Raw genomic sequence first — 7,893 nt, forward strand, 5'->3', positions numbered from 1 at the left:
AGGAGCTGCCCAAGAGCAAGTACCCTCCTCAACGTGAGTATTCACTTTCTTCCTAAAGCAGCCCAGGCTGTCGCATGTAAAGGGACAAAATCCTCATAATAAAATGAATTTGATCATGTGTCTAGTGAAATAAGTCTATACTTGGGTGCTTTTAAAATGGGTTGCTGGCTTTCTGGGGTCTCTATTATAACAGCACTAATCCCATTCATGAGGACTCTACCTTCATGACCTAATCACCTCCCAAAGGCCCCATCTCCAAATTCCAGCATATTGGGGGATTAGGTTTCAACATATGAATATCAGCAGGACACAAACATTGTCTACAGCAATACAGTTATCAGTAAGAAGGGATTTTCCTTGAAGTCCCTTTATTTTCAAATCAAAGAGGTATCAAGTGATAAGTCACGGGGACTTCCCTGGTAGTCCAGTGGTTAAGAATCCACCTTCCAATTCAGAGGACATGGGTTTGATCCCTGGTTGGGGAACTAAGATCCCACATGCCACGGGGCAACTAAGCCAAAACTAAAGAACCCCGTGTGCCGCAGCTAGAGAAGCCTGCATACTGCAATGAAGAGCCTGTATACCGCAATGAAGAAAAGACCCAGTGCAGACCAAAAAAAAAAAAAAAGTAATAAGTCGCTACCTATAGAAACTTTTCTCAGCCCTTTGATGGTGAAGCTTCTCTCTTTACTGGTTTCCAAGCTCTGGGCAGAGAGTCGGGTGTGTCCCCTCTCTTAAGAAGGGGATACAGTAAGAGACTCATCTAGAGTTTGGCTCCATTGATATGCTGTGGCGACTGATTCTCTCCCTTCCACCTTCTTACCTTCCTTTGCTTATCCAAGTTTGACAGCAATGCCATCTAACTACAGCTTTTCTTTCCATCTGGAACACTCAGAGATAAACTTGGTCTGTATGTTAACAGGAATACATACTACAAATCAGCAAAATGTAAAATCTAGCCAACACTCCATGCTTGGTTATATCTTACATCTATTATCTCATGGAACTAGTATAGCTTAAGCCTTGTGTATCATGCTCTTCTACTGACGGTTCCCACTGGAAGAATTATCATGTGAAAAATGACCAAGAAGGTTCCTAGACCATTTTCTCAAGATTGTCCAAGGATTCCTTTCACACAAGCATAGTGGTCAAGTGTTTTAAATGAATTACCTCATGCAATTCTCACAACCTCTCTCTGAGATAAATAGTATTATTAATATCATTTACAGTTGATGCAATTAAGGCTTGAGGAGATTAAATAATTTCTCCAAGGTCACATGGCTGGTAAGTAGCAGAGTAAGGATATTTTGAACTTAGGTCTAATTCAAAGCTATACTCATATTTATTATACTGTGTATTTTCCTCTAAGTACAGCTTTGGCTGCATCCCATATATTTTCTAACAACAATAACAAAGAGAGCCTAACCCAATAACATAAGGAGATTTTCTGCCAAGGTTTTTCTTTCCCCCACTTTTCTAGTTGCCATGGCCTTCTACCCATTGAACTATTACAATGAATTTTTTATTCCAAATAACTCTGCAGATCAAGACCCAAAGGCTGAAGGGCTTAAAGCATTATACATATCTTAAACCATAGTTTAGGGAAGAATTCATAAGAATATAAGACTTTAGACACTGAGAAGGGCTGAATCATGGAGTGCAGCACACTCTGGGGAAGCATTTAGGACAGAAACAAAATTTCCCTTTCTGAAAAGGGAGATATGGTAGACATCTTCTGGGTTTTGGCTGCTCAGCATGTGGAGAAGTCTCTGTATGAGTGTAAAAGATCTTGTATCTAACTATGGAAGCTGAAGGGGGGCAGACATTCCTCTGTTCTCTTTCTGAAAGCTTGTGTGAAGGCATGTGACTCAGGCTCAGCCAAACAGGTGCTCCTGCCCAAGAATCTGAGTCTGGAAGAGTTGACCCAGAGGTGTAGAGAGGGGCCAGGAAAGGTTCTGGATTGCTTGAATATTTATCCCCAAGAGACTAAAATAGATATGACTGAGTTTCTGTCAATATGCAAGTTTAAGTTTTCTACCATCAGCAGAATTTGGACTAGATCTATACAGAGAAAAAGTTACCTTATTATATATCTAAATTGGGAGTGTGAAATATTACACACACAAAAATAAGTGATTTTTAAAGAGTGCTTTTAAGTAGCATCTCATTTAATTTTAAAAAAATCCTCTAAGATAGGTATTACGGTCTTCTTTTCAAGTACCTGGATCATATCAGTCAGTGGGCAGCAGAGCCAGAACATGGATTTGGGCCACATGACTTCAAGTCCATGCCCCAGGCTCTTAACTGAGTATTCTAATTGCCATTCATCTCTGAACACCTGTTTTGACTTCACCTTTCAGTGCTCTAGGAGGGATTTTTTAAATTTTCTAAATAGTTCAAAATTTTTCAGTTAATCTTTTGTTAAATTTTAGTGTTATTATATTGTGTTCAGAAAATTTAACTGAACAGTTTTTACTTTCGGGAATTTATCATGGTTTACTTTAAGGCCTAATATTTGGTCAACCTTGTATTTGTTCCATAGAAATTTGAAAATAATGTTATCAAATAGAAATGGTCTTAACACAAATTAAAAGACAGATATTGTCAGACTGGATAAAAAGAAAGACCCAACTACATCTTGTCAACTACAAGCTAGCCTTTTTTTTTTTTTTTTTTTTTACTTTATTTATTTATTTTATTTTATTTTTGGCTGTGTTGGGTCTTCGGTTCGTGCAAGGGCTTTCTCTAGTTGCAGAAAGCGGGGGCCACTCTTCATCGCGGTGCGAGGGCCTTTCACTATCGCGGCCCCTCCCGTTGCGAGGCACAGGCTCCAGACGCGCAGGCTCAGCAGTTGTGGCTCACGGGCCCAGCTGCTCCGTGGCATGTGGGATCTTCCCAGACCAGGGCTCGAACTCGTGTCCCCTGCATTAGCAGGCAGATTCTCAACCACTGCACCACCAGGGAAGCCCCCAAGCTAGCCATTTTTAATGTAAAGAAAGAGCTGTGTTAAAAGTTAAAGAATGGAGTGGTGGTAAACATTTCTACAGTGCTTAATATTGTCAAGAACTGTTCTAAGTACTTCACATATATTAGATTTAGTGTGAACAATGTTGCAATAAAGCAAAAAATATACAGTTTTTGCCTATGTGTGCAAATTTTGTCTTTTGTATGCCAGTCAATATATACAACCTTCCAAATAAGTCAATATCAAGTTTTATGCCAATAAGGCTATAATTCTATAAAACACAAAAGCAAAATGGTGTTTTGCTATGTAAAACAGTAGTCTTCTGGGTTGCTGAAAGAAGGAAGAAAAAGTTAAAGGATGCAAATTAAATGAACCTACTAACACTAATTAAAAGAAAGCTAGAACGATTATATTGATATCAGACAAAGTAGAGATTTCACAGGAAGGAGTATTGCCAGAGATAGCATCCTTGCATAATGACAAAGGAGTTTATCAAAATGATACATGAACTGTCAATATTTATGCTCCTTATTTGGAGCATTACCTTTTTATTTAAAGGTTCAAAGTACACGAAGCAAAACTGATTAGAATATAGAGGAGAAACAGACAAATGTACAATTATAGCTGAAACTTTCAACATCTCTCAATATTTGATAGAACAAGTAGACAAAAAATCAGTAAAGATATAAAAGACTTGAACAACACTATAATCAACTTTATCTAATTAGCATTTGTGGAATATTCTACCCAATAACAACAGAACACACAATCTTTTCAAGGGTACACAGAATATTTACCAAGATACGTCACATTCTGGGCCATAAAACAACTCTCAGTAAGTGTAATAAAAGATTGAAATCATTAAACAATATTGTTTCCCAAATATTTAGAAACTAAATAGCATTTTTTTTTTTTTTGGCTGTGTTGGGTCTTCGTTGCTGTGCGTGGGCTTTCTCTAGTTGTGGCGAGCGGGGGCTACTCTTCATTGTGGTGCGTGGGCTTCTCTTGTTGTGGAGCGTGGGCTCTAGGCGTGCAGGCAGCACGCGGGCTCAGTAGTTGTGGGACACGGGCTTTGCTGCTCCGCAGCATGGTCTGGGATCTTCCCGGACCAGGGATCGAACCTGTGTCCCCTGCATTGACAGGCGAGTTATTAACCACTGCACCACCAGGGAAGTCCCGAAATAACATTTTTAAATAACCCATAAGTCACAGGGAATAAGTCACGAGGTAAGTCAGAAATTATTTTGAACTGAATGAAAATGAAAACACAACATATCAAATTTGGTGACATGCAGCTAAAGACAGTCTTAGAGGGAAATTTATAGCACTAAATGCTTATGTTAGAAAAGACGAAAGGTTTACTCAGACTTCCCTGGTGGTGTGGCGGTTAAGAATCCACCTGCCAATGCAGGGGACACGGGTTCGAACCTTGGTCCAGGAAGATCCCACATGCCGTGGAGCAACTAAGACTGTGCACCACAATTACTGAGCCTGTGCTCTAGAGCCCTCAAGCCACAACTACTGAGCCTGTGTGCCACAACTACTGAAGCCTGCACGCCTAGAGCCTGTGCTCCACAACAAAGACAAGCCACCGCAATGAGAAGCCCACGTACCTCAATGAAGAGTAGCCCCCGCTTGCCACAACTAGAGAAAGCCTGCAGGCAGCAACAAAGACCCAAGGCAGACAAAAATTAATTAATTAACTATTTTAGAAAAAGAAGAAAGGCTTAAAATTAGTGACCTCAGCTTGCACCTTAAGAAACTGGAAAAAGAAGAACAAATTAAACCCAAAGTAAGTGTGTGTGTATATATATATATATATATATATATATATATATATATATATATATATATATATATATATATATATAATATATATATATGTATATATATATGTATACATATATATTTATAAAGAGAAGTCAATGAAATTGTAAATGGAAAAACAATAGTGAAAATCAATTAACCCAAAAGCTGTTTTTCTGAGATCAATAGTACAGCTGATTCTCATTATTTGCAGTAATTATGCTTTATAAAGTTGCCGGGAACATTGAATTAGAGAATACTGAACCATTGCTCCTAGAGACAGTACAGGGTTAGGTTCCTGTGAGTTTCTAGTCACATTTTTTTTGTCTGACAATCAATAATAACCCTGATTTATGTGTGTCTCTGTTTAAAGACATTCTATTTAATATATATTGTTGATTCATCAACATTGGACTCATGGCCAACAGCACTATACCTCATGCCTGAAAGAAACTTATCTAATGTACATTTTCTTCTTAAGGCACACCACAGCCTTCTTGCACTTAGGAACACTAAACAGCACTTCAGCACTTCACTTGGGGGTCATTTTAAGGAGGAAAATCACCACCACCACCACCACCACCAAGAAAAAGTTACCAAAGCTCACTCAAGAAGAAATAGATCATCTGAAAGGTTCTATATCAATTAATAAAGCTGAATTTATCATTTAAACTGCCCCCCCAAAAAAGGACCTCCATGCCTAGATGGCTTCATTGATGATTTGCAGCAAATATTTAAGATATAATACTAATTCTATACAAACTTCCAGAAAACAGGAGAACCCTTTCCAACTTACTTTATAAGGCCAGCATTACCCTGATACCCAAGTCTGAAAAAGACATTACAAGAATAGAAAACTAACTATAGATCAACAGTCTACAAAACATATCTGAGAGGGATTAAAGAAGATATAAATAAACGGAAAGATATACCATGCTGGTAGATCAGCAAACTCAATATTGTTAAGACGTAACAGTTCTTCCCAAGTTTATCTATAAATTCAAGGCAATCCCAATCAAAATCTCAGCAGGCTATTTTTAGTTGTTTTGTTTTAAAGTAATTGACAAGCTGATTTTTTAATTTACATGGAAATAAAAAGGACTTAAAAGGAACAAAACAACCTTGAAAAGAAAAAACGGGTAGATTTACACTATCTGATTTCAAGACATTATAAAGCTCTAGTAATCTAGACAGTGGGGTCTTAGTAAAAATAGGTATATAGATCAATGGAATAGAATAGAGAGCCCATATATATATATGGCCATTTGGGAAAGAATAATCTTTTCAAGAAATTCTATTGGAGCAATTTGATATTTATATGCCAAATAGGAAAACAAAGAGAGAGACATAGAGAGAGAGAACTACAACCTTGACTTCACACCATACACCATAATCAAAATGAATGTAAGAGCTAAAACTGTAAAACTTCTAGAAGAAATATAGAAACTTTTCATGATCTTGGAGTAGGTAAGGAGTTCTTAAATAGGACATAAAACAAACAAAAAATAACTTGGGTCAAACACTCTTTCCATCTGACTTTTGTTGCCATATCTCTTTTCTCTGGGGCCAGCTAGGCAGCGACGCCCCCTCCAACCAGCCCAGGGCCCTTGGTAGGGGTCAACTTTGGCACTGACATAACTCCATTCAGCACACTGTCCCTTCCCCGTGCCTGCTGCTAAAGCCAGCTCTAAAGCCCACAGCATCCCACCCTACACAGACTCCAAAGATGCCACTACTTAGGATTCTGTCCCCCACCCACTCTCAGGCTCTCACCTCTAGCCCTCAACTCTATACAAGGAGATGTGAGTGAAACTTGGTCCCCACATGGGCTTCCGGCTGCGTGCAGTGAGTGGCTCCACTGTGCTCAGCTATCTCAGCCCATGCACCGCCTTGAAGTTTTGTTTACAATGAAAACTGCCTTCTAGAGATTCTAGAGGTGACATGGAATTCTTCCTACTGGGTTCATTTGGTCATTTCAATGGGGATCTGTTGGCAAAATGGGAGAGGAATTGAACAGAGGGAATTAGACCCCCACCTAGCACCAGAAGTCTCTTTGGATTTAGAGTGGGCAGCAACTTGGTCCCCTCTGATGCTGTTTGAAAGTATGAAACTACAGTAAATGTATTTACCTGACATAGGGGAGGGAGTAAAGACAGCAGTGCCCAGCCTTGCTGTTGCCCTACTGGACATCTGAAGCCCTTGGTGTTAAAAAGTCTACCCTTATGGGGACTTCGCTGGTGGCGCAGTGGTTAAGAATCTGCCTGCCAATGTAGGCGACATGGGTTCGAGTCCTGGTCTGGGAAGATCCCACACGCTGCGGAGCAGCTAAGCCCGTGCACCACAACTACTGAGCCTGCACGCCGCAACTACTGAAGCCTGAGCGCCTAGAGCCCGTGCTCCGCAATGAGAAGCCCGTGCACCGCAACGAAGAGTAGCCCCCCGCTCGGCACAACTAGAGAAAGCCCGTGCGCAGCAACGAAGACCCAACGCAGCCAAAAAAAAAAGAAAAAAAAAAAAAGTCTACCCTTAAAATAAGCAAGTCAGTTCACTTCAGTGCCCACTTATTGAAAGGTCTTAAAATTAGCTTCCTTCCATTAGGGTTTACTGAGCCCCTTCCCCAAAAAGGAGTTACTCTGCGGAATCTCACACAGGTGCCCCAGGCTATGTCTTTATTCCCCACTCTTCTCACACGTGGTGGGGCTGTGACTGAGACCAAGTCTCCCCAGTGCCAGGTGTGTACTGACCACTGCCCCAAGGCCAGAAAAGGTCAGGACCTCTGGAAGTTGAAGGGACCCATACGCCCTGAGGGAAGGGTAGTACTTGAACCAGCAGAGATGGGCCAGCAGCCCAGGCTGACGGAACAGCCTGAGGAAGGCAAGGAGGCGAGGAATCTCAGAACATATTTGGGGAATATCAGAAAGTCTACTTTGGGGAATTCCCTGGCGGTCCAGTGGTTAGGACTCAGCGCTTTCGCTGCCAGGCCGGGTTGGATCCCTGGTCTGGGAACTAAGATCCCGCAAGCCGCTTGGCGAGCCCTCGCAACCCCGCAAAAAAGTCTAGTTTGACTTCAGGGGTGGGGGATTTGGCTTGGTGTGACAGGCAACGAGGGACAAGAGGACAGG

Source organism: Balaenoptera acutorostrata, chromosome 6 (assembly GCF_949987535.1).
Source record: "Balaenoptera acutorostrata chromosome 6, mBalAcu1.1, whole genome shotgun sequence".
NCBI lineage: Eukaryota > Metazoa > Chordata > Mammalia > Artiodactyla > Balaenopteridae > Balaenoptera > Balaenoptera acutorostrata.